This window comes from Panthera tigris, chromosome E3 (assembly GCF_018350195.1).
Source record: "Panthera tigris isolate Pti1 chromosome E3, P.tigris_Pti1_mat1.1, whole genome shotgun sequence".
NCBI lineage: Eukaryota > Metazoa > Chordata > Mammalia > Carnivora > Felidae > Panthera > Panthera tigris.
Window position 1 is genome coordinate 2,002,628 of NC_056675.1, and position 10,592 is coordinate 2,013,219.

General features: G+C 56.7%; 1 long non-coding RNA gene across 2 annotated transcripts; it reads right to left on the minus strand.

Moving 5' to 3' along the window:
- Positions 1–6,739: 6,739 nt before the first annotated feature.
- Positions 6,740–10,530, minus strand: LOC122234567. Of its 2 annotated transcripts, none has more exons than XR_006212379.1 (2): positions 10,356–10,530; positions 6,740–7,292 (listed from the first exon to the last, which is right to left on the minus strand). It is a non-coding gene; the product is annotated as an uncharacterized LOC122234567 (long non-coding RNA). The 2 variants fall into 2 exon arrangements; XR_006212378.1 differs by having other exon boundaries at positions 10,271–10,530.
- Positions 10,531–10,592: the final 62 nt, after the last annotated feature.

Below are 10,592 nucleotides of genomic sequence, written 5' to 3' on the forward strand. Positions count from 1 at the left end.
GCCCGTGCCCGCATCTGAGGCTCTCAGGGGCACCCCTGCAGGACGTGGGGACCAAAGCCCCCTCCCCCATGGTGGGAGCCACCCCCGGGTGAAGCAGCAGGCGGAGCCCGGGAGTCGGCCTGTCGCACATCAGGGGCGGGAGGTGTGGGTGGTGTTGTGGCCTCGTGGCCCGGGTGGGCAGCCGGGTGCCTCGGACTCACGTGTGTCCGGCACGTGCCGAACACCCCGTCAATGTGCCGGCTGCACGGCTGGACGCCACGGCCGGGCCCCCTCTTGGCGTAAGACCGCTGTCGGGGAGGACGTGCTAGGGGCTTTGTTGAAGCCGTGCTGTCCTTTCTGGGCCTTCTGGAGGACGGTGGGGAGGTCGGTCTCGTCTGTCTTGGGGAGCCGTGCTGCCTGCTCTGTGCAGACCTGCCGCGGGCACTGTCTGATGCCCATGTCCCTCACTGGGGGAGAGGCTGAGCCTGGGGGGCAAGGAGACTTCTGTTCTCCTGCCTTGGTCCCAGATCCTGGGTAGGGCAGGAATTACTGGTTGTCCCCTGTATCTGCTCGCTTTCCGCCATGATAATAGAACCCCCAATTTTTAGCTAGTCGCACAGCTCCCAAAATAAAGGACCGTATCTCCCAGCCTCCTTTGCAGCTGCCTGTGGCCATGTGACTAAGTTCTGACCGATGGCATATAAGCCAGAAGCAGCTGCTTCTAGGAGTCTCTAGCACAAAGGATAATTAGCATGCTCCTCGTGCCTCTTTTCTTCACTTCCTGGAATCCTGCTACCTGAAATCTGAATGTGATGGCTGGAACCCCGGCCACCATTTTGAGGCCATGAGGACAAAGGCCATGCCTTGAGGAGGATGGAGTGGGAAACTGGAGGGAGCCTTGGTGTACAAGGTGCAGGGATGCTTCTCAGCCTTGTTACATCCTATCCCCAGATTTTAATTTGAGAGATAAATGAATGTCTATCTGAAGCCTCTGCGGTTTGGTACCCCTCATCTTAACTGATAGATGGGGGGGGGGCGGGGAGCCCAGGCAGTTGGCAAGTAGTGGCTGGAGAAGTCTCTGGTACTTTTGTGGAGCGACAGCAGGAAATTAGAAATGGCAGTATGGTGGGACAAGCCGTGGGGGTCAGGTATGGCCCGCAAACTGATCCTTGGCTGGTGGGAGAGCATAGGAGAAACTCCCAATCTTTTTATACCCCGTCTTGAGCTGGGTGAAAAAGTTGGCCACAAGGATCTCTGGTGGATCTCGGGGGTGGGGTGCTTTGCAAGGAGGCTCTGGACTGACCCATGCACCTGAGAGAGGGCTGAGGACACACTTATATCTGGGAGGGGGGCGGTCCCAGCCTCATGGGGGGTATATTAGGGGTCTCCAGCAAAACAGAACCACTGGGATGTGTGTGTGTGTGTGTGTGTGTGTGTGTGTATTTAGAGAACTGGCTCATCCGATCAGGAAGGCTGGCAAGTCCAGAATCTGTGGGCTGGGCCAGCAGGCAGGAGAGCCAGGGAGGGGCCTGGGTGCAGAAGTCCCTCTTGCTCAGGGAAGGTCAGCCTTTTGTTTTATTCGGGCCTTCAGAGGATTGGATGAAGCCGCCCCACATTATGAAGGGTCATCTCTTGACTCAGTGTCTACTGATTTAAATGTTAATCTCACCCCAAAACACCGCCACAGAAACATCCAGAATAATGTGTGACTGCATATCTGGGCGCCGTGGCCCAGCCAGGTAGACACATAGCATCAGTGATCCCAGGGGGCATACCCAAAGGCTGGAGAGCCCAACACAGGACCAGGAAGACCCAAGGTGGAGAGATTCACGCCCCCTCTGTGCCAGCCACCATGACACCGAGCTCGGGATCGACCCAGGTGGCTGGAACTGGGGGAGGACCTTGAATTTGACCCAGTTTGAACCCAGAATGACTGAGGAAAGTTACACAGGCATCTGAGTAGTACACAAGGGTCCTCTTTGGGCGCGTCCGAGGTCACGCGACTGTGGAATTTGCACCTGTGACCTGAAGACCACACTGGGATCTCACCGCTTAAAAAAGAGAAACCTGTATAAAACGCGCGATAGAAACATCCTCCCCAACCTCGTGCCACCTCGGAGGTAAGTCCTCTTTAATGATTGGGTGCGTGCTCTTCCCGGTTTCCCCACAAAATAACCCAAATTAAAAAGCGTCTTGGCTTACTTGACTTACTCACAAGACGAGGGCACGGGCTGCTTCCTTGGGAGGTGACACCACGGGGTGGGGAGGACGGGCCACCATGGGAGAGCACCACCGTGGCGCAGCTGCAGGCAGCGGGAAGGAGAGTCTGCTGGGACCCCGGAATCAACCCCCCCAGGGCCCGTGGGGGGGTCCTGGGGGCACCGGCCCTGCGTTAGGCTGTGTTTGCAAGCAGGCCAAGCCTCCTGGCCTGTCCCCAGCAGAGGAGGAGCCCCAGGGAAGGGAATGGAAATTCTGTTGCGGAACTCAGACCAAAGTGCATTTCAGCCCCCGTGGATCTGTCTACAGGCTGTGGCTGAGCCGGGCCTGGGGGCCACAGGCATCTGGGACAAAGCCATCCTTCACACACACTCAGGTATGCACATGTGTGTGCACACATACCCAGTTGTGCACACACCCACACACACCTGCACACCGCTCGCCCACCTCCCTGCTGTCGCCCACGCTGTCCTCAGTATTGGAACCTTTCTGCTTCTGGTTCTCACCCAAGAGCCTCCTTTCCTTCCCTGAAGGGCCAGATACTCAGAGCGTCCTCTGTCCCCGCACCAACCCACCAGGTGACGACTGCCTTTCTGCACGTGTCCGCACTGCTGCCCCTTCGGCACCTGGGACCAGGCCCTGCCTGACGGGTCTGTGTCCTGCCTGGCCCAGAGCAGGTGCCTGGGGATGGCCGCGGAATGAGCGGACGAGTGATGGGCGGGTGCGGGCCCTGCACTGGCGGCCGGAGGCGCGGAGCCGGGGCCCTGGCCTGCGGCATCCGTGTGCGGTGGGAGCCCACGGGGTGCACCGTGAGCCGTGCCGACGTGCACACGCACACTGTGGCCAGCCGAGGGGACGCGGGCGCTGAAACTAACAGGATGTCAAACGAGGGTGCGGGAAGCTTCACCCAGCACCTAGCCTCACGGCAAGCCTCTGTCACCAGCCTGCGGCCCAGGGAGGTGTAGCACCGGCTTGATTACTCACCCTCGGTGTCCGAGCTGGGATTTGAGCCCAGGGTGTGCGGCCTCCTCCCTTGTCGCCCCCGGAAGCCAGGCGGGATATGCCGGGCAACAGGGAGTCACAGCATGTTCGTGAGCAGGGGACAAACCCGACTGTGTCTCACTGTTGCCTCGTGCCTGGTGCCTCGCAGCTGCTCGGCGAAGGTGGGCTGAAAGCTGATGGGTGAGGGATGAGAATGTTGGAGAAAGAGTCCTTCGATGTTACAAAACCTTGTGAGACTCTGGTCGATGTATATGTGTGTATCTGCACACTTACGTGTCTACACTCGCCCGTATGTGTTTCGTGGGACAGCCTCGGAAGGAAACCCTGGAAACAGGTCACAGGGAGGGACTTGAGGGGGCAAGTAGGCAGGACACCCCTGTCCATTGTATATGTTTTCTACCTATTTGGATTTTTACCCCGTTCCTTCCTGACTTAATGTGAAAAAAAAAAAAAAAAAAAGGAATTATTTTAAACCCAGTGGTAGTTCCATTATACCCTGGTGTGGGCAGCTCTCTGTAATATACCAACTGAGAGAAAAAGGTTCAGAACAGTAAGTATAATATGCATTTATGTCTATTTGGCGACAATTATATAACGTATGCAAATGTGGTAGATGGGAATGATTCCTTGCAGAATTCCCAAGCCACAAAGACAAAACCCGGAGCTGTGTTTGCAAAGCCAGAGCCACTGGTCAGAGGCGTCACGGGGCTGGGAGGAAGTGCCGGGACTTACCCCTCGCAAAGGACTCTTTGTTCCACAGACAGATCCGCCCCAAGTTTCTGGGGCTGGTAAGTCCTCAGAGCCCCTGTCAGGGCCGCGCGTGCACCTGCGTGAGCGTGCGCTGCGTGAGGAGCAGGCCGGCCGGGGTCTGTTCCACGGGGCCCCCTCCCGGGAAGGGAGGGAGCTTGGGGCTGCCCGCGACTAAGCCGCCCTCCCTGGAAGGTTTGCTCTGAGGCCCAGAGGGTCAGCTTTCTCTTCTGCCTGCAGCTGGAGGTCCAGATCGTGCCGGGTACCAGTTGGGGAAGGGAGGAAAACTGGAATCCAGGGAGGGGGGGCATAGAGAGGGGCGGGACGGAGCCCCGGGCAGGCACGGATGCCCCAAGGTCCGGTGCAGACAGACCCCCCCCCCGGCCCCGCCCCCAATGGATCAAATAGATGAAGGAATTAAGTCATTCAGGAAGTAGTTTACCCCCTGCCTAAACCCTTAGTGACTCTCGCTCACTCTCAAGACCAAGCCTCAGGACGTCGTCCTGGCCTCCATGAGGCTCCTCTCTCTCCAGCCCTGCCTGTGCCCCTGCTTACTCTTTGGACACTTGTGGATTTATCCAGCACCGACCACGTGGCAGGCACTAGATGCACAGGACGCAGCTGCCACTGGGCAGACACGTGCCGAGCCGACCCTCATGGAGCCCACGTTCTAAAGAAGGTGGGGGAGAGAATGAATGGTAAGCGCTCTGACGAAAACGAGCCGCGGGGGCCGAGTGCTGGGGGAGAGGCTGGTCAAGGAAGGCCTCCTGGAGGAGGTGCAGCCTAGGTGGAGAGCGGAGCACCGGGCAAAGGCCCTGGGGCAGACTGGTGCTGTTGGCTCTGATAAGGTAATTCTGTAAACATCAGAACCCCGAGCTGGACTTGGGAGGTGCTATGGCCTCAATGCTTGTGTCCCCCTAAAATTCATATTTTGAAATCCTGACCCCCAGCGATGATGGTATTGGGAGGTGGGGCCTCTGGGAGGTGCTTAGGTCACGAGGGAGGAGCCCTCAATGGTTGGGACCAGTGCCTTTACAGAAGAGGCTCCAGGGAGCTCCCCAGTCCTCTCCACCATGTGGGGACAAGACGAGAGGGCGCTGCCCGCGAACTGGGAAGAGGGCCTTCCCCAGAATGTGGCCACGCGGCACCTTGACTTTGGACGTCCAGCCTGCAGGACTGTGCGTAACACACGTCTGTTATTTATAAGCGCCCTGGTCTGCGGGATCGTGTTATAGGAGCCAGAACGGACTAAGCTAGGAAAGCAGCAAAGGAGGGCCCCGGGCAGAGATGTGAGCGTTCCGGCAACTCTAAGAGAACCAGCAGGTCCTGTCGAGGCCTGGAGCCTGACAGAGGGCACATGAAGACTTCTGAACGGCCCCGCCTGCCTGCAGCGTGGACGCTGCCCAGTGACTCGCCCGGGGTCCTGGCGTCTTGTATGGGGCAGAGGCTGGATCTGCCAACGAGGGGGCCTGGCTGGAAACAGCCCGTGCTCACTACTGTGTTGTTCCGAGGCTTTGTTGCGAGAGGAGAGGGATGTGGGGGAGCACGTCTCCGACCCGGAGACAGATGGGCAGGGAAGGAGAGCCCGTTGGGGAGCGTCCTGCAGAAGAGGGGCACACAGTCTGGGTGGCCCAGAGGAGCGAGCTGGGAGGTGTGCAAGCAGGGACCGGCCCCTCATACGGGTGGCGGAAGCCATGGGGTGGCAGGGCGTTTGACATCTCTCTGGCTTCCTCCTGAGAGCCGGTGGGCACTCACTCCCTGAGCTGGCTTGCCCTTTCTGATTTTGTACACATTAGCCTGTGTGGGGACCATGAGGGCTCGGGTACAACTCAGACGGGGACTTCCCTCCCTCCAGGGGTCCCCAGCCTTCCTGTCCACACCCCAGGTAGCCCTTAGCAGGTGGAGTTGGGGGGCTGGGTTTCACCCTTCCAGTGCTCCTCAGACTCCGTGAGCTAGAACCAGGAGCCCCTTGCCTCGGCCCTCCAGGGTCCCCTTTCCTTCTCTGCTGCCTCTTGAATGAAATGTAGCCTCTGTGGCATCTGTCCCGTATTGGTGATCGCAGTGACCAGGAGGGTGAAGCTGAAGGCGGCAGAGAGGGTTTGCCAGGACCCGGTCTGGGGTGAGGTGCATCGGGCTTGGCAGACCCCTAGGGTGCTGGCAGGCTCTGACATCACTTTCCATGGTCCCGTCTCCAGCCAGCATCTCTTTCTCCAAGTTCAAGACGCAGGCATCCTCCTGTCTCCCCAACAGCTGTGCTGTGCGGCAGGTGTTTCTGGCTATGCACACTCAAAGCCAAGTTCACAGCATTTGTGCCCCCAGATGTTCTTCAGCATCTCCTACCTCTGGTGCAGCGCACCCTTGACTCCTCTGCCCCCTCCCTCCATCAGCCAGTCCCAAGCCTACCCTCTTCCCCCAGCCTCTCTCCCACACCACCCTGCAGTCAGGACCCCGAAGAGCCTCCCGGCTGGTCTCCCTGCACACACCCTCTCTCTGATATGCATAGCCACTGCAGGAGGTGAGGGTTCTTGCTTCCAGCGTCATACAGGTAAGGCCACGGAGTCAGGGAGGTTGGAAGACCCACCGTGGTCACACAGGTGCTAGGAAACGGCCCCAGCATCCAGAGCCGGGCCCCTACCATCCCGGGATTGGCCCACACCACCCAGTAAGATACGGGAACAAAACAGTGCGACGAGACTGGGGTGGGGCTGAGGGCGCATGCACGCAGGATGAACCAGGACTCCTGGGGCTGCTCTCAGATCTTGTGGCCTGCAAAGATACAGGTTGAATCTGTGACTCATGCCCCTGCTTTGTTTTATTTCCCCTCACTGGTGCTCACACCCATCCAGCACCCAGGAGCACTTAGAATTTCCCTGATGCCTCTATCACAGGCAGTTGACATTTCCTGTCCAAGCCACAGTTACTTTTCTCTTTTCTCTGTGGCCATGCTGGTTATGAAACCAGAAAGAGTTGCAGGCAGCATGGACGCTGGGATAGCTAAGACGAAAACACGGACACCGAGCCTGGCTGTCAGCCTGGGGAGGCTGCTGCCTGTGCACGGGGGTCCGGGGTCCCCGAAGGTGGGCCATGGCCGATCAAGTTGCTGTGGAGACAGACAGACAGCTGGGGTCCAGCAGCCTGAAGGCAGCCAGGGCCTAGAAGAAGGGGAGATGAAGGTCCTCTCCGGGGCGGAGCCGGTCTGCTCACAGATCCCTCTGGGCTGGTGGGGGCTGGAGCGGAGGCCGTTGATGGTTCTGGAGCCGCCTTTGCTTCTGGTCCTGACTCTGCCTCTTACACCGCTGTGTGTCTTTGGATAGTTGGTTCACTTCTCTGGGCCTCTGCCACCTCGTCTGGGAACAAGGAGAGAATGTGTGGCTATCTCAGCGAGGGCAGGTGCACAGCTAAGGGGAGAACTGGGCGGAGGGTTGGTTTTTTATGTTTGGTTTTTTTTATGTTTTTTTTAATTTTTTTTTAATTTTTTTTTCAACATTTATTTTTGAGACAGAGAGAGATAGAGCATGAATGGGGGAGGGGCAGAGAGAGAAGGAGACACAGAATCGGAAGCAGGCTCCAGGCTCTGAGCCATCAGCCCAGAGCCCGACGCGGGGCTCAAACTCACGGACCGCGAGATCGTGACCTGAGCTGAAGTCGGACGCTCAATCGACTGAGCCACCCAGGCGCCCTTATGTTTTTTTTTCTTTAATTGAGGTGAAACTGACATGAGAGAAAAATCAACAAATTTAAAGGGAACACCTCAGTGGTATTTAGCACATTCACGGTGTTTTGCGACCATGACCTCTCGCTCGACCTGGCACATTTCACCTCAAAAGGGGACCTGGCGACATTATGGTCTTGCTCCCCCTCTCTCCTCCCCATCAAGGGAAGGGGTGGTCTCATCTCAGCCTGAGTCCTGGCACTCCCCACGTGGTCTTGGAGTTGTTCAAGTTCCCAGGAAGGCTTTGGTAGCGTGAGATTGTGGTTCCTGGGCACCTGAATGTCTAGGTAATTCAGACGAACCTTTTCCAAGCCCCCCAGATGCAGGCAACTCACAGGAAAACTCTTTAGAATTGCACCACACCTTATTCTGGTGAAAGGTCTGAGAAGTCTGGCTGTAATTAAACCTTTGAAATTTTATTTCCTGTCTCCTGCTCCTATCTGGCCGGGGAACACTTTTATCTCATCCAGGGGGGTACCCTACAGCCCTCTCTGCAGGCCACCATTTCAGGGCATCGTTTGGGAATTGCTGGCCCGGAGGAAACATTCATTGAGCACCTCTGAATGCTTTCATTTAAATCTTCATTATGTACCCCTTCTTCCTAAGGAGGAAAATCTTGGCTGGGGAGAAAAGATTTAAAAGATCTTTTCATTTTGAAAAGATTTTCAAAATGAAGCCACAACGTATATAGGACAACATTTATCCTGTTGAATGCAGAGTTTTATGAATTTTGACCAACACAGTCCAGGAACCACCAGCACCACCATCAAGATAAAGAGCGGTTTCATCAGCCCTGAAACCTCCCTCTGCCCCCCGTACTCAGCCCTTCCCCCAACCGCTCCCCCCGGGAAGCACCTGTCACTCTAGCTTTGCCTCGTCCAGAACGTCCTCTAAATGGAATCACGCAGGATACAGTCTTGAGGCTGGCTCAACGCGGAGCGCACCTCAGGTTCACCTGTGTTGCTACGCCAGTTGGTGTTCACTGCTGAGTTAGTGTCCCGATGTACAGACGTCCTACAGTCTATCTGTTCGTTTGCCAGTTGAAGGAGTTTTGGGTGCTTTCTAGTTTTTGGCAATTACGAATAAGCCACTAAAAATACTTGCATTCGGGCTTCTGTGCAAATGTCAGTCTCCATCTCTCTTAGGCGAATACCCGGGAGTGTGTTTGTTGGTTTGCTTGGTAGAGTTACAGTTAACTTTTTACAAACCCGCCAAACTGTTTTCCAAGGGGCTGTGCCACTTTGCATTCCTACCAGCAATGTAGGAGGGCTCCAGCCGCGCACTCTCTTCATCGGCACTAGGTTTTGCCAGTTTTTAAAAATTTACTTTAACCATTCTTATAAATATTTCAAGGGAAATAACATTGTAAAACAGTTCATTCTATAATTTTTCATAAATACCGTTATGGGCTTTAAAAGGACATGTGGGAGTACTAAACCCCAGGACCTCAGATGTGACCTTATTTGAAGACAGGATCTTTGCAAAGGAAATCAAGTTAAAAGGAGGTCATGAGGGTGGCCCTCATGCAGTGTGGCTCCGCCCTTACAAAATAGGAAATGTGGACACAGAGATGGAAGGAAGTAATGTGAACACACACACAGAAGACGGCCAGCAAGCCCACAAGCGAGGCCCCAGACAGAGTCGCCTCCCAGCCTTGAAGGAAGCAGCCCCTTGGCCTTCCAGCCTCCAGAGCTGAGAGAGATTGCATTTCTGTCGTTTATGCCTCGTGGCCTGTGGTACTCTGTTATGACAGGCCGAGCAAAATGATGCGCACACAAAACACAGGCGAAACACGTATCTTAAGCCTTGAATCCTGTTAGTAAAATGACCTATCCATCACCTGTCACCAGCTTAAGAACTGGAATGTCACCACTGTCTTCCCAGCTCCCTGTGTGCCCCTGCCCCATGTGCACCTGCCCCAGCCATCCCTCCCTGTGTGCACCTGCCCGGAGTCATCCCTCCACGTGTGCACTTGCCCTGGCCATCCCTCCCCGTGTGCACCTGTCCTGGCCATCTCTCCTTGTGTGCACCTGCCCCGTGCCATCCCTCCCTGTGTCACCTATCCCGTGCCATCCCACCCTGTGTGCACTTGCCCTCTGCCGTCCTTCCCTGTGCCGGCACGGCCTGCCTGCTGAAGGGGACCTCTTTCCCAGGGAGTGGAGTGAAGGGGACTTAGGGAAAAGGAGACTGTGGAGAGAGACCACCCACTGCTTTGAGGCGTTAGCTGAGGAAGCGATAGCTGGAATGGGCAAAGGATACTGATTTTAATTTTGTGTCTATGCTAGGAGAGGCCTGACCGCGGTTAATCTGATGCAAAGGAGCGGTTGGGGTCCTTGTTTGCTTGCTGTCTCCCCTGCTAAAAGCTCGGGGAGGGCAGGGCCCTTCTGTGTCTCAGGACCCAGCAGGTGGAGACTCCGCAGTGACTGACTGCTGGGCAAGAAGAGAGTGAAGACAGAGCCTCCCCTCGGAAGGCAGTCCGCTGTGAAACCATCACTGGTGGAAACGTCCTGTGGATGGGGGCCGAGGCTGCGGAATAGCGTGAACGTACTTCCCGCCGCTGATCTGTACACTTAAAAACGGCTAAGATGGTCAACCCTGTTACGTACATATTACCTCCGTTAAGGAAAAGCCACGGATACAAAGAGCAAGGATCGCGAGCGCTGGCTATGCAGTGGGCATCTCACGGGGCGCTTCGCACCTGCCTGCAAGGTGAAGTCACCACCCTCTCCGACAAACCTGGGGACAACCCAGGAGAGGCTCGGTCACTCGCCCAAGGCCCCGGGCCGGAGATGCTCTGCAGGCAGAGGAGGTCGCGAAGGAGCCGATAGACAGCGGGCGCCCGGTAAGCACAGGTTAGTGGCGCCGCGCGGGGCCCTCCCACCGCCCCCTGCGCACGCCGCGCGCCCACCCGCTGGAGGCGGGGCCAACGCTGCTG